General features: G+C 33.3%; 1 pseudogene; it reads left to right on the forward strand.

Annotated features, from left to right (window-relative positions):
- Positions 1-11,768: 11,768 nt before the first annotated feature.
- LOC102747475 (calcineurin B homologous protein 3 pseudogene) overlaps positions 11,769-23,657 on the forward strand; it is a 57,461-nt pseudogene continuing 45,572 nt past the window's right edge.

A 23,657-nucleotide genomic window follows, 5' to 3' on the forward strand; every position in this document is an offset into this window, starting at 1 on the left:
TCAAACTTTATAGTTGTGAGTAGAGTTGCAACCTATGAGTATGTCAGCGTGAGCTTACGTCAGAATATACTTCCTAAGGTAGGCAAATAAATGTATCCATGGCACATTGGAGAAAGTCACTCAACCTTAGCTGGGACCACCCTTGGTCAGAAATGCTGTAGAAATGACTCTTACCTTGGATCTCAGATTATACATGGTAAGCTCTGCAGTCTCAGAAAGGACAATATTCAATGATTCCATATTTCTGGGCCATTTCTGAATATGATGAAATGTTAATTACTTAAGCTGCCCCTATTGATATTAATGCTTTTCTGGTTTCCATTCACATGTGTTGATCCAACAAAACAAATATTGAGTCTATTTATAGATCCAGTGGCATATTTGAGCACTTGAGTGAAATGGTGTTTGATGATTATTAAATGTGAAAAAGGATGAATTCTTAGCAGAAAAAACTTAATATTCAGTAAATGTTCTAAGGCATGTCTTCTACTCTTATCCAGGGGAATGGGATTTTTGTATGCATCTTATGAACACTATGAGGATGGCCCTTAAGGTCCAGTGAGTTTGAACTATTTTTGGACAATTTCTAAGAAGCTTTCACAAAGCTACCAAAATTATTCAAAATTGATTTTCTTCAGTGTAATATGGACATCTATGAGAAGTAAGACTGGAAATAAATTTTTATTGAATTATATCTTTTTGGAATATTTTAAAATTGCATTGCAGCAATTGTATTCTCCTTCTGGACTATATAGATAAGAAGGGTCACAATTCCCATCTCTTTGGAATCTAAAATGTGTTGCCATAAAAGAATAGTGAGTGAAAGTTAGAGACAGTGTAGTCTGAGAGGCTGCAGCTCGGAGATTAAATCCATCCTTAGTTCAGGAGACCAGGGCTAACAATAGCTACATACTGAAGAAGGTATGTTTGAAAATATGCTGAGGCTAGGCAGTTTGAGTAGGGGAACTATGGGAACAGAAGCAGTTCATGAGATCCTAGGCACATATAGATATAGGATGTTTTAAAAGACTGAGAACATAGCATTCTTCTATGAGTGTTCTGCTTTCCCTTACAAAAAAACCCCCCAAAAAAACATATATTTTTTTTTTCTTGTACATGACCTGCACACTGAAAACAAAATCTTTATATTTCTTGGAAATACTACCTCATGCCCACATTAAATTTTGTTTGCTCTTACTTTTTCTTATTTCAACTTTAAATCTTTTAGTTCCTTTGTAAATAAACCTCAAATAGGAAAACAAGGATATTTTTAGTCAGGTAAATTTATACCTACCTTTTAGACCTCTTTCATTCTGGAAAAAATTTGCCTACAAAATTTATGATACTGAAATTTTTAGAGTTATATGTTAAATGGATTCTTTTTCATGGGTACTCACACTCCTCATTATAAAAACAAATAGTTTTTACTTTCTCTTAGCTAATTGTATATTTGAGCATCCTGGAATCAAGGCCTCTTAGGCTTGGAAGGAACATTAAACATTATATAGCTCATTTACTCTTATTACCGAGTCTACAGCATTTCGGTTAAATATCTGTGTGGCCTGAATCAATACTTCAGTGAATGGGAACAGAGTACTTTTGAGGTGGTCTATTCTTTCTTTGGAGAGTCTGATCTATTAGAAAGTTCTTATTATTAAACAAAATCTCTCTCTGACAAAATGGGGTGGCCACTTCTCTTCAAGTGTTTGCATGATCCCCATCTGACCCCTACATTGCTTCTGTTGAGTCTTTCCTTCTCCAAGTCTTTCTGGAAACTATAGGTCTTTCAACTGCGTATTGTTTTGATTTTTTTTTTTTTTTTTTTTTTTTTTACCATCTCTATCTCTCTCCTCTGGTCACTGCTATTGGTGTATATTATGTTAAGTGTGACATCTGTACCTGATCATAATTGTCTAGAACAAAGTAGAAAGGAATTATTATTTTGCTGGTTCTCTTCGAATAGCCTAAAACACTATTAGACTTTTGGTGACCATATTTATTGCTGACATGCACGGTGCTTACTGTTTACTAAAACCTTCAACCTTCATATTACTCACAATTCCTAAGGCACAGCTCTTATCCTCTACTTGTTAGGTGCTCAAGCAAAAATTTGCCAGAAATTGCTATTCAACAAGCAATTTGTGACCATCAAATAATCTTTCCTACTTTCACATACAAGTTATTGTGGCCAAATTTAAGGTAGGAGGCACAGAAAAAATAATTCACTTTGCATTTGTAGTTTTTTCAATTTTTATCCTCTGTGGGTTAGAAAATTTCAAAGAAAAGCTAAAATAAGGTCACCAAAATACAAATAAAAAGGGTATGCATTTGAAAGAGTACCTTTAGCTAGGTATATATGCCTAGTTTGGACTAAAATTATAGCTTCGTTGACATTTCTATCAAGTGCAAATTTTGAGGAAACTTCATTTTTTTTTTAGTTTCTGTGCTTTACTTTAAGACTCATATAAAGACAGCCCTAAAAATAGTCACTCTTATGGGGGGACAATGTAACTTTTGAAGTTTTAGTACTAGTTCTCTCTCATTCTGCATCATACCTGGATGAAAGTATGTCATTTTTTTGTTTCTTTTTGCTCTTTCTTTATAATTAAAGAGCTTTTATTCAAATCCTATACACTTTCTCTTTTGTTTGTGTTGTTAATTTTGTACATCCCAAACTAAGAATAATTGTATCATATTTATGTATGCTGATTTGGTCTTTACGTGTACAGCCAAAATAAAATTAATATTCTTAAAGTCAGTGGAATAATCAAGTGAAAGGAATCATTTTTGGTAGTTGTGATCCTTCCAGGATTTGTCAGGTAATTTCAGCAAATAGAGTTATCTGAAACAATGCCTATATTGGCTCAGAAATACCAGAGCCATTAAACATAAAGCACAGTTCAAATCGTATTTGCTCTGACCCACTGGAATCAATAGCAGTTGGCAAAAGAAAAGAACATATTGGTCATTAGTGGGAAGGCCACATCTGAGAAAAGACTTGTTAAAGAACATGCATTATGGAGACAAAGTTAAAAATTAGAAATAATAGTTAAATGCAAGAGGAGTTTTCTATGATATGTCACAAACATATAATACCTTTCCTTAAAGTCACATATAATAAAGAGTATCTATATCCCTGAGTATACTACGTATCTATATCCCTGAGTATAATACACTTAGAAGGCATGTCTGAAATACCCAATTATGTGCTATACTGACACATTTTCTCTTAAACTAGTGATTTACTCATTTAACCAATAAGAATGGTTCCAATTCTAAATAAGTACTTTTGTCAACTCAAAATCATTTAAATTCGTTTGTAAAACAAAAGACTAAATACAATCATAACATTAGCAGCATTTTAACCTTAATGTATATTATTCTAATCACTTAATAACAACTAATGACAGCATTTACCATTTGAATAAAATACTGCTTTGTTTTGGCAACACAGGTACAAATATAATTGCATTAAATTTAGACGAAATCAACTATAGTGACTCAGAAGAGTGAGAGATTTTTAAATAGTGTCAGGACCTGATATTTCACTTAATGAGTGTAAGCTCCAAGGTTTGACTCTACTGTAGTCCAAAGGTAGTTCATATTTAAGTAATACCGCATATAAATATATAATTCTCATTTTTATTCATGAATTTTGTTGTTGTCATTACAGAAAAAAAGTAAGGCACTTTTACTATTTTGCCTGTAATAATATCACATTCTTACATAGCACTAATTGCTAAATATTGTTTTCTATATATAAAATATGATTATATACACAAAATTAGTTATCTAAAAATATGTTGAATCAAGTATTATTACTATAATCCCATTCTCAAGATGAAAACCCTGAGGTACAGAGGGCTAAGTGTCTTGTGAAGGTCACAGTGTTCATGTAAAGTTGACCACAAGAAATTTGGCTTCAAAATCTTCCCTCTTAACTACTATATTTACACAATACATAAATAAGTTTAAATGTACAGGTTCACTAAACAAGATATTTCATACCTATTGGATGTTTGACTTTCTGAAATCTATGTATTTTAGAGGAATTATAAGGTCATCTTAGCTCAGGCTACCATAACAAAATACCATAGACTGAGTGTCTTAAACAACAGAAATTCATTTTCTCACAGTTCTGGAGGCTTTGAATAAACATCAAGGGGGTGAGCATGATTGGTTTCTGGTAAGAGCCTTATTCCTGGCTTGTAAATGGCCAGCTTCTTACTGTGCCTTCAAATGGCAGGGAGAGAGAAAGCAAGTTATCGCGTATCTCTTCTTATAAAAGTACTAATCCCATCATTAGGGGTCCACCTCATGAAAGCATTTAAACCCAATTATTTCCCAAAGACCTATCTCTAAATACCGTTTCACTGGCTTCAACATATAAATTTTGTGGTACACAATTCCACCCATAACAATGGTAGGTTGTAAACATTTGAGGTCATGGACCATATTTTGTTGATCTTTATATCTTCATAACTCCTGCAGTAGAGCTTTGCATATATTGTGCCCAATAAAGCTATGGATTGCTTATCAAAAACCAATTTTAATAATCACCATTATTTTTAATTTCATTTTTCCTTACTCCAAATGTCGGAAGTAAATTTTAAGATCACCATGTAATTTATTGACTCAACTGAAATATTTTTGAGAGAGAACATGCTATTAAGAATTACATTAAGTCAACAAGGGGAAACTAAGACTGTCCCTGGCCAACCAGGAGGAAAGCCAACCTATGTATATGAGGGTAGGAAACTGAGGCTCAGAGGTTTGTCCAAATAAAAATACTTGGACAGATTCTCTGTCTTCAATGACTCTCCTTTGCAATTTTATAACATGAAATTGAAGAATCATATTTCAGAACCAAAGAAGACTTTAGAAAATTATATCATTACCTATCAGTATAATAAACTACTCCAAACTTAATGGTTTCACAACATTCATTTATTTAATCAGAATTCTGCTGGAAAGTTCTAATCTGAGCTGAACTTGACTGATCTTATTTGGCTGATCTCACCCATGTGCTTGCAGTTGGTTAGAAGTTAGTCTGAGGGTGTGGGGGTGGCTGCTGACATGTCTCTTATTCTCCAGCAGGCTAGCTTGAACTTGTTCACATGTCAAGGTTCCAAGTACACTAAGAGGGGACAAGCCCAAATGTGCAAGCATTGTTCAAATCTGCTTGTATCACATTTGCCACTGTCCCACCAACCAAAGCAAAGTACATGGTTAAACTCAGAGACAATCATTTCTCTCTTTTTATCTATTTATATTAATTTAGGAAGGATTAGACAGAGAAATTTTTACCTATCTCTCTGTTGTAGCTGTTTGTGTTTTTGTATTATTTTGAGATGGCAATGTTCTCATGTTAATGAGACAGGAAAGGGGAATCAGAAAAACTAATTCAGTCTCACATCTATTCTAACTTCTCCATATCTGGCACAAGGAAATGAATCAAACACAATCACATAAATTTTATAAAAATATATATCATCTAAGAAATATTTGGCTTTTCATATAGAAATATACTTTATAGCCAACTTTCTACTATCAGTGATAACAAATAGAATATGTCTGGCCTGGATAATCCACAATAGCCCCAAGTCCCCAAATCCTTTATTTAGACTTGTAATATGCTTCGCATAGGTAGATAGATAGATATAGATATAGATTCTGATTTGTCTTTCAATTTATTAACTACTTCCTGCCATAAAGGTTATTATTTATGATCTAGTTTATCAAAGGGGCATTATGAAAAATGGGGAGAAATCAGAGTTCTAACACGGTAGTTTATCTGTAGATAATTAGGAGTGATGGTATTATGCAAAGACAGAATATATTATGTTTAAGTTCCAAGTAACAGTGGCTTGGGCAATGTAGAAATGTAACTTTTCTCATGCACACAAAAAGATAAATACTCTGGGGCCAGCATGGTATGCCACAAATGTCAGAGACTAAGGCACCTACCTTCATACTCCACTGTACAGAGCCTTGCTCTCTAGTCCAAGACGAAGAGACCTACAACCCAAGAAGAATGATGGTGGATGGAACCAAAAAGAAGAGGGAAAAGGGATCATGTGCACTATTCCTTAAAGGGGATTCTTGAAAGCTGTTATATACTTCTTTCTTCAGCTCAATTGTCAGAACTGAGTCTGACGAATGAGCTGCTATTAGCAATGCATGATTTCTACGGAGGTTGGAAAATAAACTCTATTCTGGGCAGTTGTGTGCCCAGCTAAGAATCATTGTGTTCTGGAAGAAAGGGAGGATGGATATGGGGGACAGTTGGCAATCACTATGACGGTCCATCCCTTTTGCACTTGAATATCTATGTACATTGTTTTTCCCACATGTAGAACAACAGTAACAAGAAAAACGACCCAAAATCTCATCAAGCTATTATATCCAGTTCAAAGTCCATATTTCCTGGTGGTGTGTAGTTTTCTGTTTGTAGCTGTGTTTTGTCATAACCCAGTGAATTAAAATTAAAGGTAGGCTATTTGCTTTCACATATCTAATATACAGTGATGGATATGAAAGTTTCCAATTTATTAGCTCTCCACTCCAAATTCATTCCTGTTGTCTGCTCTGTGAAATGTATATGGACCCTTTAAGTATTTTCGTTTTGCTGGCTGTCACTGAAACTTTGTCAGTAAATAGTACTGGAGAGAAATCACAGGAGGAAAATGGTTGCTGGTTCTGGGCTACTGAAGCATGTGTGGTCTTCTCCAGAACGTTGCTCCTGTAGCACTGTGAGCTTCTTCGTGGGCTAGCTCCTACATTGTGCAGGGGCCAGAAGCACCCAGCAGCCAGCTGCTTCCTGTGGTACAGCACCTCTCTCAAGTAGTTTTGTAGCAGATTGCCTTCAATTACTGGGTATTTAGGGCAAGTAGGAGACTGCCACATATAGCTCCTGTGATTCATACATATAGACAAATATAAGAAACCCTGGGATCATGACCTGAGCCAAAAGGCTGATGCTTAACTCACTGAGCCACCCAGAGGCCCCTAATTTCCTATTCTTGTTTTATGTTTCAAGAATTCTAGGTAACATCTGTGCAGCAGTGGTTGAGACCATTTTTTTTTTGAGATTTTAAATAAAAAAAAACCAGAATTTAATTCACTTATTCACCCAAAGCCATCTTACTAAAAGTAGTGATAATCTCTTGTTCTCTAAAACCATTTATGACTGTAGTGTAGGTCATACAAGCAACATAGGGAATCTAAGATGAGTCATTCAACATTTTAATATGTACACTGTCTGATGTAACTGAATTTTACAGAAACTGGTAACACTTTGACAGTATGTATTTTTAAAAGCATCTTTTTACAAAAGTCTCAAAGCACTTTGCATTTGAAACATTGAAAGCTCAAAAGAAAAAGTTAGAAATCTCAAGCAGTGGGAAGCATAGAGCAATCTGGGAGTAATTACTTCAATTATTTCTAATAAAATCATTTTGTATTAAGTGAAAATAGTCTTAAGTTTTAAACATTCATTGAGTATTAAGAGTGGCAAGCTCAAACCTTTGTATTTCCATTAAAAAATGAGCCCTATTATCCATATTGAGTTAATAGGCTTTTGTAGGTTGTTTTTTTTTTTTTTTGAGATAAAGGAAAAGGGTATAATTGCTTAGACTAGTCAAGAAGGACAGCCAAATTCATTTTTTCTTAAGTCTAGTCACATTGCAATAATCAAAAAACTAAAAATTTGGATGACAAATTCCTTCCACTGGTCATAAATTTTGCATGGGATTCCAATCCAATATTTTTACCCCCACTATAATACTGTCTACCTTCATTTACTTGGGAATGATCTCCGGACTTGTAGTGGTTAAGAACACACATTCTGGAGCCAGTTTCAAATCTCAACTCATAAACTGTTAAGCTATGTGATCTTGGGTAATTCACTTAAACTTTCTGTGTCTCAATTTCCATCTCCACTTAATAAGAATAATAATAGTACCCATCCCCTAGTATTGTCATCAGGGTCAAATAAATCAATATATTTTAAGTATATAGAACAGTGTCTGTCACATAGTTAGTGTTATTTGATTTTATTGTTTTTTTCATTTTTTTATTATGTTATGTTAGTCACCATACAGTACATCATTAATTTTTGATGTAGTGTTCCATGATTCATTGTTTGCATATAACAGAGAGTGCTCCATTTGATTTTAGCTGATGTTATTAAGTTCCTTCTAGCTCTAAGGTTTATGATTCTATGATCTTCTCTGTAGCCTTCTTTATATGGAAATACAAGCTATTGATAGATGCTTTGTGTTTTACTGCATTTTATAAGCATTGACCTCATGCTGCAAATTATGTAACAGCTTATGATTTGTAATATGTGGGTCATACAGTAAGAAATTTGTCTTAATAGAGCACCTTCTGGAAAAGGGTCTGTTTAACTGGAAAGCTTATTTTGGGCTTGTAATAGTCAGGTCTCAGAGCCAAAAGTCCAAATATCTTTCTGTAACAAATGGGTCATTTTTCCCCCAACTTTAAATACATATGTGTGTGTGTGTGTGTATACATAAACATACATGTGTACATTTTTAACAAACATACATACATATAGACATAAACATGCATACGTATATACCTGTGTATATACTGGTTAATGATATATAGATAGAAATGTCTAATTCCTCCACAATGAATAACTGGGGAAAATCTTTAGCCAAAGGAGGAAGACAGAAGAACTCTCTTCTGGAATAGCCCAAGTATATCTATCTGTTGGAGACTTTTTTCTTTGTGAACAGTTCAGATTTCAGTAATAATTTTTTATTGTTTCCCAGGGCATTATTATGCGGGTATCAGTTGGGTATCTGTGTGCTTATGTACAAAATTTTAGCCACTCAGTCTGACATTGTTCAATGTTAAAAATTTAAGGCAGAGATTTTATTAATTTTGTATTTGTTACTCTGGGTATTTCTACATGTAAGAAGTTTCAATTTTCCCTAATGTACCTTCTAAATTATTGGGTAAAATCGGGGCAACTTGGTGGCTCAGTTGGTTAAGCAGCTGCCTTCGGCTCAGGTCATGATCCCAGGGTTCTGGGATAGAGCCCCGCTTCAGGCTCCCCGCTCAGCGGGGAGCCTGCCTCTCCCTCTCCCTCTGCCTGCCTCTCTGACTACTTGTGCTCTCTCTCTACCTCTCTGTCAAATAAATAAAATCTTTAAAAAAAATTATTGGGTAAAATCTATTTTGTCCTTGGTTGGAATATCTGATTATAAGATATAGTAATTCTCATTTTTAATTTTGAACCATGCAAATGTATCACTTATTCAAAATATTTTAATCAATAATTTAAAAATGCAAAAGAAATAAAAAGATATTTCCTAAATTAAAGAATTTATCTTAATATGTAAGGCATTTTAATAAAATATAAATATTAAATGAAGTTTTAATAAAAGCTTCTCCACTGAAGTGTTTTATTTTTAGCTATTTTGTCCTCACATTCTTGTAGTCCATATGACCCAAATTAAAAAAAAATATAAATTACATTGTGTATGATAAACTTTTCTTCACTTTCTTAAAAATGTTATAAGTCAACTGGATGCTTAGGCTACAGAGTGGAAGCATAACTTGATCTTCCATTCAGTGATAGTAAAATTTGAAGGATGGCAAATTCCCAATAAAAAATGGATCCCCAAGAAGCTGACACAATGTCTGAAAATCTTACACTTAACATTGTCCCTCGAAGGCTTTGTGGAGAAAACCATTTTAATTAGGTTAAGGCATAATATTTCCTGGGTAAATCATTTGCTACCCAAACACAATAGCATGGATTTTTCCATCTTATTAAAACTCATTAACACACAGCAGAACCCTGAGGAAATGACATGAGACAGAAAACAAGCGTATGTCTCAGAGAAATGAAGAGGTACAGAAAGGTCAGATTCATGAAAATTGCCAAGTCCCAGTGGACATTTCTAGACCAAAAGGGAGCATCATGAGGTTTCAGGAATCTCTTGTGGTTTCTTGTAAATTTTTTACCATATTAATATTTGGGTTAACACTTTTTTTGTTGCTTTCCATTTTTTTTTTATTTCATTGGCTTTGATAACTGGTTCTTTAAAACAAGAGCCATCCACATTTAATTTGACCTTGTATTGTCTCTGTGCTGGTTAGCCATGACCTCAAATTGTCATCCTATCCTTGTATTGCTACAAGAATTTGTTTTTGCCATACATATCTGCAAGTTTCCATTGACTATTTTCAAAAATAATAAACAAAAACAAATAAAGAAAACTAAGCAAGATAGTAATGACACACCAATGCATGAAACCCTGAACATGAATAATAAACAAATCAACTTTATTGGTTTTTTTTATGAATATGAAAGTAATGTAGACTCCTATTTTTGACTATGTGTAGCCATTAAATATCCTGAAAATTCCCAACTCAAAAACAAATAAAATAAAACCATCAAAAATCTAATAATTCAAGAAATTAAAGAATAAACAAAACAAACCAAATATTTTTAAAAACCCAAAATAGCTGAAATCCAGAGGAATAAATTGATCCTACAGCTGTAAAACTCCTGGGGGAATTTTGTAACCTCTAGATAGGAGATTTGGGTTTTGTTAACCATGAACAAAGAGGAGACAAGTCTCATCCAGGTAATGTGAGAACTAGAACTGAGTACTTTATTTAAAGTGAAAGTTTCAGTGAGTTTTGTCCTTAGTAAAACTTGGACTAGCAAAATCTAACTTGCCAACAAAGTAGGAAGATAAGGAAATTTCTCTATCTTGGCTTAGGGTCTAAGTGAAACCAAATAAAAAATAAAAACATTTATTTTGAGAAATGGTAACTGAAGGTCAACTCTCATGCAGGTTTGGGTTTCAACATTATACTCTTTATATAATACTTGTACATATTCTGGCACAGGAAATGTTGTGCTAAGAAATTAACATGAAGAAATGCTATACTATGGTATTCTGGGTCACTGGTTGAAATAAAACACAAATTCTCCAAGAATCACATCAGGCTCAAAAAAAAAAAAAAAAAAAAAAGAATCACATCAGGCTCAATGGGTTTTATCTCGTGAATGTAAAGATGGCCTTCAATGTTGAAAATCAATCAAGATAAGGTACTATATTAAGAAATTACATGATTATATCAATAGATGGGGAAAAATCATTTAACAAAATCCAACACCTCTTCATGATTTAACTTTTAGAAAACCAGGAATGGAAATACACTTTATAAATTTCATAAAAGCATGTCCAAAAAAGCTAAAGCTAACAAAATACTTAATGGTGAAACACTGACTGCTCTTCCCTTAAGATCTTTTAATGTTTCTTCCCTTAAAGAATAAGATAAGGTTATATACTCTCACTATTTCTATTTAGCATTGTACAAGAAGTCTCAGCCAGTGCAATAAGAAAAGAAAAATAAATAAATGGCATATGGGTTGGAAAAGAAGTAAGTCTCCCTATTCACAAATACAGGCTTATCTATTTATAGAATCCCAAGGATGGGAAAACAAGACAAAACACAATTCTTAGAAATAATAAATGAGTTTCCAATGTCACAAGATACAAGGTCAACATGAAAAAAAACAATCATAATATTTCCTAGCAATGAACAAAAGGAAACCAGTTTTAAAAATACTATTTACAACAGCTCCCCCAAAATGATATACTTAGGTATATAGGTAACAAATATCTAGAAAGATGTGTATGCTGAAAATTACATAATATTGATTAAGGTAATCAAAGACCTAAATAGGGAAATAAATTAGAAGGTTCAACATAGTAAAGATGACAATTTCATTGCAAGTAATTAGGAGCAAATTAGGTGTTGCAGAAAAAGATATCAGTGAACTTGAAGACATAACAATAGGATCAATTCAAAATGAAGCAGAAGAAAATAAGGACTGCAAAAGAATTTACCAGAACCTCAGTGATGTGTGAAGGAAACATTGAGTGGTGCAACATACATTTAATTAAAATCCTATAAGAAAGAAAGGTGTGAGGAAGGAAAAGTATTTGAAGAAATTAGGTCTGAAAAGAAGGTGAAAACTATAAACCACATTTCCAAGATACTCAATGAACACACATACACAAATTCCATGCCAGAACAGATAATCAAATTGAAAACTACTACTAATAAAGAAAATAACTGAGAGCAGCCAGGTGAAAAGAGGCATATCAAATGTACAGAATCAGAAATAAGAATAACTGCAGACTTTTCTTCAAAAACTGTGCAAGCCAGAAAACAAAGAAACAACATTGTTAAAAGTGCTGAAGATGGTGGCAGGGGGAAGTGGACACCTAGAATTTTATATCCAAAGAAAACATAGCCCAAAACCAAAGTTAAATTTTTTTTTTCAGAAAAACACAGTATCAGGAGAAATTTTTGCCAACAAACTCACACTATGAGAAATGTCAAAGGAAAATTTTTGCAATACAAGAAGAAAACTGGGATGTACACAAAGGAATAACAAATAATTTTAATATTTGTATAAAAGTTAATTGACTAAAGCAAAACCACAAGTAATTTATTTTGATTTTCAAAATATACATAAAGCTGAAATGTGTGAAAACAATAGCACAAAGGGCAGGAGAGAGATGGTAATATATTATTGTAAGCCCCTTATATATGAAATATTATAATATTATTTGAATGCAAATTGTGCTAAACTTATAAATCCTCGAGAAAACTCTAAGAAAATAATAAAAAAAGGAGTCTTAGCTAAATAGCCATTATTCGAGATAAAATGGGATACTGAAAAAATACTCTGTTGACTGAAAGCCTTATTGATAACATAAAGTTAATTAGAACATACTTTGTATGTTAGATGTATTATATACTATAATAGGTATATAAGTAAGATAAAAGAAAATGTTATTAAGAAAATCAGAAGGAAGGGAAAATACATTTATAGTACTGTAATGTTTTGATCAAAAAATAGCCATGTGTAAGTGGACCCACGCACACAGTTCAAACCCATGTTGTTCAAGGGTCAACTATAGTACCTCATTGGATTCTGAGAAACAAAAGACAATAAAACAAAAAAGTCCCCTAGGGTCCCCTTTTTACAAATGAGAAAACCAAGACTTAAAAAAGTTGGATAATTTCCTTTGTCAGAAAAGTTAATTTTAAAGAACTATCAGGCAAATGGCAGATTATATTAGAGAGGAAAATAAGTCATGCAGAAAAGTCAATGTGAATTAGCAGTTATCTGTCATCAAAATAACCAAGATAGTTCCCTAAAGGAAGGGCCAAGTTGAGAACTGAAGTTGGGTTCATTACTTATTCTCTGCATGTGAAACTTTAAGAGTCATGTGGAGCTAAACTCAGTGTCAAGTCAAAAAAAGGCCAGATTCCTTGAAGGGCTTCAGAAACCTGGTTCACCACTGTATCCTGGCACTGAGGAAGTGCTGGGCATAGAGTATATGTTAGATAAATATTTGTATAATACATACATGAATAACTGCATGAAAAAATGAATGAATGATTTCCCAAGGATATAATTTTTTTGAAGACTTATTATATATATCTTCCTGGTCACTTTTGGGATCATATTAAAAAATTTTGGCAATATAAGAAAATTTTATTTTGGTTTAATTTTTGCTAATAACTTTCATTGATGAATTTGTCTTTCAATTAATAAAGTAAATATTATATACCATAACTGTTCTAAATTGCTTCTTATATATCATTTCAATAAATCTTCATCAAAACCATTATAAGCTAGATTATTATTTTTTCTTTTTGCAGATGAGGAAAGTAAAGGCTCAGAGAGGTGAAGCATCTTGTCCAAGGTTGCATAGCTGTGAGTATCTGGAATTTTGCCCTACCTTCTCAAGAACCAAATATGGAACCACATTTTTCTCCATTTTACTTTTTTAAGAAACGTTCATTACAAAAATTTCAAATTATCCTGAAGTTTAAAGTAAAAATCCCTTTCACTTAGGGAGATAGATATATATATATGAGTGAGAAGGAGATACCAAGGCCAAGGGGGAGAGCAAGAGATTTCTTTTTGTCCTTTCTCCTCTTTCCTTGAATGGCAACTGACTAGCACAACTGACTGCATGAACTGAGCCACCTATTTTGGGGGGTGGAAATAAATCACACAGCCCAGCAAAAAGGTATTGCTCTGTATATGCATGATCTCTGATCTTAAAAGAATGCCCAACCCTACTCAGCATTCTATATTTCTCTATTATGCTCACTAATCTATTCTCAGAAATGTCTATTGTATAGTTTTTAGTTTTCTAACTTGCTCAATCTCTGCCTGGGTACCAGGACATTACTGTTACAAGATTTTAAGATTAAGGACAACTTTTTTTGTGAGCACCAAAAACCATTCGTGATCTCCTAAAACTTCTTACTGTGCTAATGAGTAAGTAGATCCTGAAGAAGAGCCTTTCTCACCAACAAATACCCTTCTGAGTGCACTGGATTGCATCTCCTTCCACCTGCTCTAAGAATTTTGGTTTGGTTCCCTCTTCTCATTGCATTAACTAATTTTTAAATACTGGAATTTTACCATCAGAATGAAAACAAGCTATTGTGTCTCCTAGTTTTAAAACAAATGAATAAAAAGAAAAAAACAACTGAACATTTATTCAGTTTCTTCTGCATGTTGCTAACCACTGTCTCCACTCCCATTCAGAGATAAGCTTCTCTCAGTTCTTCCTTTCTTTGAGATTAAGCAAACATTTTTAATAATAATTATTTTCCTCTATTAATTTATAGTAACGCAGTATTCTTTTGATTGTTATCCAAGGGAGTTTCACTGCCTGTGCCCTCCAATATAAAGTTGAATACAAATGGTGAGGGTCAACATCCTTGCCTTTTTCAGAGTCTTAGGGAGAAAGCATACAATTTTTCATCATTTCAAATAATATTAATTGTAGGATTTTTGTAGATGCTCTTTAACCAAATCTAGGAAGCCCTTTCTAGTCCTACTGTACTGAAGGTTTTTATCAGAAATTTATGTTGAATTTTGTTTACTGGCTTTTCTACATTTATTGAGATCATCATATAGTTTTCTTCTTTAGACTGTTGATATGGTGAATTGTATTAATTGTTTAATTGTGATAAAATACACATAACATAAAACCTACTATGTTAAGCATGTCTAAATGTACAGTTCAGTGGCATTAACTACATTCATATCATTATGAAACTGTCACCACCATCCATCTCCAGAACTCTTTTCATCTTGCAAAACTGAAACTCTATATTCATCAAACAATAACTCCATTTCTCCTTCTCTCAGTCCCTTCCAACCATCATTCTACTTTCTGTCTCTATGATTTTGACTACTCTAAGTACCTCATATAAATGAAATCTTACTATACTTGTCTTTTTGTGACTGGTTTATTTCACTTAGCCTAATGTTCTTAAGGTCTATCCATGTGGTAGCATACTGCAGAATTTCCTTTGTCTATAAGATTAAATAAGATTCCATTGTATATGTATATATATATATGCGCCACATTCTGCTTATTCATTCATCCATAGACACTTAGGTTGCTTCCACATTTTAGCTATTGTGAATAATGCTACTATGAACATGGGTGTACAAATAGCTCTTCAAGACCCTGCTTTCTATTATTTTGAGTATATATCCAGAAATGGAATTGCTGGATCATATGGCAATTTTATTTTATTTTCTAATGTTAATTCCAATGTAGTTAACTTACAGTGTTATATTAATTTCAGGCGTACAGTGTAGTGGTCCAACAATTCCATATTTCACCCAGTGCCCATCACAACAAGTGCCCTCCTTCATCCCCATCACCTATTTCACCCACCTCCCCCACCCACATCCCCTCTGGTAATCATCAGTTTGTTCTTTATAGTTAAGAGTCTGTTTGTTGATTTCTTTCTCTCTCTTTTTCTTTTGCTCATTTGTTTTGTTTCTTAAATTCCACATATGAGTGAAATCATGTGGTATTTGTTTTTCTCTGACTGACTTATTTTGCTTAACATAATACTCTCTAGCTCCATCCATGTTATTGCAAATGGCAAGATTTCATCCATTTTTTGTAGTTGAATAACATTCCATTGTAGATGTATACCACATCTTCTTTATTCATTCATCTATCTATGGACCCTTGGGCTGCTTTCATAATTTGGCTATTGTAAATAATGCTGCTATAAACATAAGGGTGCATGTATCCTTTTGAATTAGTGTTTTTATATTTTGGGGGTAAATACCCAGTAGTGTGATAACTGAATCATAGGTTAGTTCTATTTTTAACTTTTTGAAGAACCTCTATACTCTTTTCCATGGTAGCTGCACCAGTTTGCCTTCCCACCAACAGTGCTTGAGGGTGCCTTTTTCTCCACATCCTTGCCAACACTTGTCAGTGTTTGTGTTTTTAGATTTCAGCCATGCTGATAGGTGTGAGGTGACATCTCATTGTAGTTTTTATTTGCATTTCCCTGATGATGAGTGATGTTGAGCATCTTTTCCATATGGTAATTTTATACTTTTGAGGAAACTCCATATCATTTTCCACAGTGGCTGTATCATTTTTACATTTTCACCCACAGTGAACAAGATTCCAGTTTCTCCACATCTTCACCAATACCTATTATTTTCTGTTGTCTCGATAGTAGCCATCCTAATGTGTGAGGTGGTATCTCATTGTCATTTTTGTTTACATTTCCCTAGTGATCAGTGATATCAGGCACCATTGCGTGTGCTTACCATTTGTATATCTTCTTTGGAGAGATGTCTATGAAAATTCTTTGACCAGTTTTGAATTTTTTTTTTTTTGCTTTTCTTTTTCAAAATTTTTTGGAGTATTCTAGGTAATTTGTATTTTTTAAATATTAGGAATAACTTGTTAATTTTTTCAAAATAATAGTGGGATTTGGTTGGTATTGCTTTGAATATATAGATAAATTTGGGGAGAATTGACATATTAACATTATTGAGACTTCCAATTCATGAAATGCACTATATCTTACCATTTTTTTTAGGTCATTAATTTCTCTCAGGGATCTCTTGCACATATCTTGATAAATGTAACCCTAAATATATCATAGGTTTGTATAATATGATATTTAAAATGACATGCTTTAAATTTCAAGTTCCAATTTTTTTGCAGCAGAATATAGGACAATTGGTATTTGTATATTGATGTTTAATCCTGCAACTTTCTTAAACTCATTTATAATTTGGAGTTTTTTTTCAAAAAGATTCTTTAGGATTTGCTACATAAGTGATCCTGTCATCTATAAATAAAGATGAATTAAGCTCTTCTCTTCCAAAATACATGCCTTTTTATTCTTTGTTAAATACAATGGTGAAAGCCAATATCCTTTTCTTATTCCTGAGCTTGAGGAAAGTATTTAGAGCAAGATAGAACTACAGTGCTCATCAGGCTCATTTCTATCATTTCCCTTTTTTTCAGGGATCACAGTTTTACACTATATTTTCCAATATCTGAAAACAGGTGTTTGATGTATTTTGTCCAGTTTTCTAGTTGTTTCCAGTAGGAAGTTCAGTACAGACCCTGCTACTTCACTATGATTGGAAGCAGAAATCTTGTTACATTTTCAAAATTACATTTTATTTTTTTTTAGAGCCATTTTAGGTTCACAGCAAAATTGAGTGAAATTGGGAGATTTCTCATATACTCCTTGCCCCCACACATGCATAATCTCCTCCATTATCAACATTCCCCCACTTGGTACACTTGTTATTTGGTTATAATATATAGCTAATATAACCTACATAAACAAATCATTATCACCTAAAGTCAATAGTGTACATTAGGATTCATAATTGGTGTTGTACATTTCATAAATATGGAAAAATATATAATGACATGTTTGGTGTTAGTGATCCAGATATAGGCCATTTTAATAAGTGTGTAGTGATATCTTATTTTAATTTGTATTTCCCTGATGGCATATGATGTGGAGTATCTTTTCATAGGCTTATTTGCCACTTGTATATCTTCTTGGTGAAGTGTCTGTTAGGCTTTTTGGTCAATTTTTTTTTAATTGAGTTGTTTAATTTCTTATTGTTGAGTTTCAAGAGTTCTTCATATATTTTGGAAAAAAATCCTTTATCATATATACCTTTTGCAAGTATTTTCTTCCAGTCTGTGAATTGTCTTCTATTCTCTTGGCATTGTCTTTAGCAGAGTGAAAGTTTCCAATTTCAAAGTAGTCCAGCTTATCAAGTTCACATAGAGATTAAGAGAGAGGGAATGAGTATGCATGTTGATTCCTCTTTAAGTGACTCTAATTTATACAGGGCTTCTATGAATGCATGTAGAATCACCATTAAGCAGCATATGGATTAACATGCACATATGTTTTCAAGTGAAAAGAATAATATGGCATGAGGCTATGTACACAAAAAGTCAGATGCCAGGCTTTCTTTTAGTTCTGTAGCACTGGGCAAGTTTTTCACCATCTCTCTTTTTTGGTTCTCACATCTATAAATTAGGGATAATAATAATAACCTCCTAGAATTGTTGAGAGATTTAAATGAATTAGTACATGTAAAAACACTTAGAGCTAGGCAGGTCTACAAAAAAGGTTCTGCAAATATTAGATGTTATTTTTCTCTCTGCCTTTTCTGTACTCTAATCTCTGATCTTTCTACATTAATGCATACAATTTGTGAGATACAAAAATTATAAAAATTTAAATATGAAAAATACTGGGAAAGCATGTAGAACAAGTACAAATACTTCCTAAAAATGTAAAAGTTCCTGCATTTTTACTAAACCTTAAATGTTAATGTTATGAAATTATGTGGCTACCACAGTAATTTTACAAAGGGCTGAGAATTGGGGTTGTGCACAAGACTCTGTGCAAAGAGACTTGTTGCTTTGGATTAGCAATCTGATTTTCTATCTGAGCTTTGCAGGATGTTGGGGGTTCTGCTAAAGTGCCTCCAGGGTAGGTCAGGAAATGAAGGGAGAATGAGTGTGAGTGGGGTCCAAGACTCTCCTTTTTTTTTTGACTTTGGCAACTTCATTTCTATCAGTTTCATATAGTACACTTCTGGAAAAAAAAACACTGAAAAAAAAACTAATGGATCAAATAGAAATGTCCTACAAATATTTGAAGCACATCAGGCCTATGAAGATGACTCATTTGAACAATAAGAAAATATGTGCAATGAGCAGAAGAGACTTTTCATGGAATAAACACTACTTGTCAATTTCAGGAGCATGATTAATGAGAATGTTTTTTAATAAGACCAAATACCATGATGACCCAAGATCCATTAATTATTTTAGAAAACTTCTGAATTTTATGGTGACTCTCATCAATTTTCTTAGTCTATGGACAAAAATTGTTTTCAGATCACCTCTCATGTTCTTAGGATTTTGAAATTTAAGGAACCCTGAAGTATGTCCGTGCCAGTTTTCACAAGACAACTCAATTTTAAAAGAACCTGAGAATTTGTTGTCCTAAAAGGAGAGGCTTTTCCAGACACGACTCACTGAAACTCATTTGCCAGCTCAAGTTGGAGTCTCAGAGCCTCTTTGTAATGTTAAGATTATAAACCAGATGCCTCCAATCAAGATCAATTCCAGGAAATGCTAGCCCAGCTTATACTCAAAAAAATGCTCAGAACTTTTTGGACTACACTCATCTATTCATGATGAGTTAGAATTAGAAGGCAAAGGATCTTTCTTTAGAAATCATTCAGTGTTTCTCAAGAATCTTCTTTTGACATCACATGTTTATTTACCCGAGAAGTATGAATTAAAAATGGATTTATAGAGGTGGCGATTTTGCAGGGTCTCTGATTCAGTGGGAGGCCTTGATAAGTGACAGATGCTTTATCATGAAGGCTAATGGGCATGTTGCTGAAACAGTATGTTTTCTCCCTTGTACCAAGTAAGTACCTTTCTGATGACACAGCCTGGAAGCTTCTCTCTTCAAATCAGAACGATGGGATTTTCTAAGTGGCAGATAAATAATTCTATCTTTCAAATAATCAGTACAAAACAACCATAGAGAGAAAAACTCAGATGAAGTTTTAGGGCCTATGCATAGAGACATGCCAACAACTATATGGGTAAGCAGGGACATTAAAGGAAGCAACAGTAGTATGAACAGAAGGTTCAGGGGAATTAGAAAAGAGCAGAACAGTCTAATAGCACAGAAACGAAAAAGGAAGAAAAATGAAAAAGAAAGAATTCTAATAAGAAGCAATATACATGAGAAATTCTTGTCTATCTAAAGATTAAGGTACTTGCAGAGGGGTAGCACAGTTTGCTGCAAACAATATTGTAAAAAGAAAAGTGCAATTTAGTTAACAAAAACAGGGACCAAGAAGAGAAGGGATAGCCTGAAACAAAGACCTAGTCTCAATACCAGAAAACTGTTTCCATCTCTCTAGGGTAGAAGGAATAATGGTTAAAATGAACTCTAAATTGTACATTGTCTTATCTATACTTGTAATGTAATTGAGTACATTTGATTTAACTGCTTATTTTGATAATAATTTATCCATACTTCAGCGACTGAGAAATTCTGAAATCATTCATTTTTATCTAAGCCCTTAAGAGTACTAAAATAGCTATTTGTTTTTAAGAATGCTGTCATGTTGCTGCTAATAACATTTCTATTTGTAATAGAAAAAATGAATACAGTTGGGCCCAAGCTTTTGCTATGCTCTAGAATATTGACCATTTACTTTTTCTAGAATTAACTTCTGCCACATTCTATTGAAGTAACTAAGATATTTTATGTAGTGACTTTTTATTGGTCCCTAGGACATACTAGACAATAAATGTTTGTTGATAGAATCAATGATTGGTTCGTTTCTCAACCACCTGGAATGTTTCTATACTACATATTAAAAACTGGTACTTAAGAGATCTCCAAAAGATTACTAAATTTAAATAAAAGTAGTACTTGTGTTTTCCTCCCTGATTTGGTTTTCTAGTCTAGAAAGTTAAACTGCTTTACTTCTGTATGAATTTAATAGACTAAAAAAAGGAAGATCTTCTTGCATTTTCATAATTTCAACCTATTTTCCCTCAAAATTCACATTGTTGGAATTGACTAGCTAAAAGCAAACTGATGCCCGGTCTAAGTTAACATGATATTCTTGATTAAAAAAAAAAGTAGTCAAAATAGCACAATCAATTTTAACTGTAGGCATAGTTGATAATTGCAGTGTTTAGAGTCTAATCTTAAATTTGCAAATGGTTTAGAGACAAAAGTAGAAAAGCCATTAATTATTATTATTATTATTATTATTATTTTGCTAGCGTATGGTTGGATCTGGCTTTTTACTTTAGTCTTGTAAAATCTGCTGTACAATTGGAGTATTTAGTTCAAGGGTAGGCAAACTTTTTCTGTCAAGGGCCAGATAGTAAATATTTTAGGCTTCATGAGTCATATGGTCTCTGTCACAACCACTGAACCTTGCACTGTAGCACAAAAACAGCTACAGACAATATGTAAATAGAGAGGCTACTTTTCATTTAATATTTACAAGCTATATGGGCAAAATTTGATCAGCAAGTCATAGTTTCTCAACCCCTTGTTTAGTCTGTTTGCTGTTCTTTCTCTCTCTCTGTTTACATTTTATATAATTATTAGATTTGTTGTATTTAAGTCTATCTTCATCTTATTTCTTTTCCATTTTTCTTAATTTTTTGTTTTTTGTTGCTCCTTTCCTGAGTACTTTGGGCTAATTGAATATGTTCTAATATTGTTTTATTTATTTTCTTGGCTTCTCAGCTCTTTTTAAAGAAAAATTGATATAGTATTTGCTGTAGGATTAACAATATCCTATCCCTAACTTATTAAACTCTATTGGGAGTCAAAATTCTGTTTAACACATGACCCTTCCACTTTATTCACATTTGATGCTTCTCACTTCCTAGTTTCTAATTCCCACTTCCAAAGTGTTATACCCACTCAATAGTAGAATTTTATTAACTTATATCTTATGTATTGTACTGTTATTCACAAATTCTCTACTTTTTCATATATTATAAACTCTACCTTACAATTCTGTTATTATTGCTTTTTAATAAGTAGTTATCTTTTAAAGAAATAAGGAGAATAATATAATCTCCTTATTACTCACTATTTACTTTTTCCAGTGTTCATCTTCCATTAATTATTAAAAGTACTGTAATTCAAGGAATGGTGTTTCACCTATCAGTTTAGATGATTAGGGAATAGTGATCCCCTCGTTGTGTTAGCGGTCTGGATAACTTTCCCAGTAAATATAACTTTCTGTGGTCTGGAGGCAGTGTTACAAGGTGATATAATCATTCAGAATGTCAATAAAATTATATTCCTTAAAGACAAAACTAATGAGGGAATCTTGCATGTCATTCAGCTACACCCACAGTAGATAATTTACCATCAAGGTCCTACTGCTTCTTCATCACCAGCACAGTACTCTTACCTTTGTCTTCACATATTATTCCTTTCTGAAATATCTGCATTTGTTGGCTTCTCTACTCCTGGGCAAAGAACTTCCACCACAGCACACATTATCTCATAAGAGAAGATGCCAGTCAGCAGCCACAGTGTCAAACATTCCCCCCTAGTTTCCTGTGATGACATTTTGACTCACCCTCCTCAAGTATCATTTTCATATGGTTGGCAATGTCTCCACTTTGAATGAAGCAGGGCTTGGCACTGGGGTCTTTGTTAATGATTTTCCCAGTTTCATCACTTATAGCTATTTTAATGGGGGACACAAATTTAGGTGCAAGAAGCTTAATGCAAAATCTACACTATCAGGCAGTGTTGCAGCTCCTCCCATCTGGTGCATCCTCTGCATGGCTCTAAACTTGAGGTCTTCATATGCTAACATATTGATAGTTTATCATTACCTAACATATTGGTATTTTATAATGGTGCTAATTCAAAGATAATTAAAATCACATTGTTGCATTTAATTATGACCAGAGGCTCATGAACTGACTCATAATTTTGTGTTAAATAATGAATTAATTCCAGCAAATAATATAAATGTTCTAGGTTATGCAAGTAACATTGTGTTTGCATATTAAATAAATTGTCAGTACCAATTTGCTATCATTTTTATCAAGTAACCAGTTATGAATCATTCCACTAATAGATTTTGTTTTTGAGTATGGGATCAGTATTATGGGAAATAAAAATGATGATTAATATATGGACTCTATCCTCAGGGAACTTAGAATCTAGTAAGTAGATATATCAAATAAACTAACAAAATACAAAGACAAAACAGAGAGACCAAAAAATGGGCGTAAGAAATAAAAATTATATCTGCTCTAAGGTTTCAAGTATTAGTGACCTAGGGAATTGAGCATTAACAAAACAGACATGCCAAAAGAAGGAACTGATTTGATGGGAAGAAGGAGAGGATGAGTTTGGTATTGAACATGTTTGAACTGTGTTTTGACATAGTGGTTATCAAAGTTATTGGTCTTAGAACTCCTTTGCTTTCTTAAAAATTACTGAAACCGAAAGAATGTCCAGTGGAAAAAAGACAGTCCCTTCAACAAATGGTGTTGGGAAAATTAGACAGCCACATGCAGAAGAATGAAACTGGACCATTTCCTTACACCACACACAAAAATAGACTCAAAATGGTTGAAAGACCTAAAGGTGAGACAGGAGTCCATCAAGATCCTAGAGGAGAACACAGGCAGCAACCTCTTCAACCTCAGCCACAGCAACTTCTTCCT

The sequence above is a fragment of the Leptonychotes weddellii genome, chromosome 1, assembly GCF_054177405.1.
Source record: "Leptonychotes weddellii isolate Sample4059 chromosome 1, ASM5417740v2, whole genome shotgun sequence".
NCBI lineage: Eukaryota > Metazoa > Chordata > Mammalia > Carnivora > Phocidae > Leptonychotes > Leptonychotes weddellii.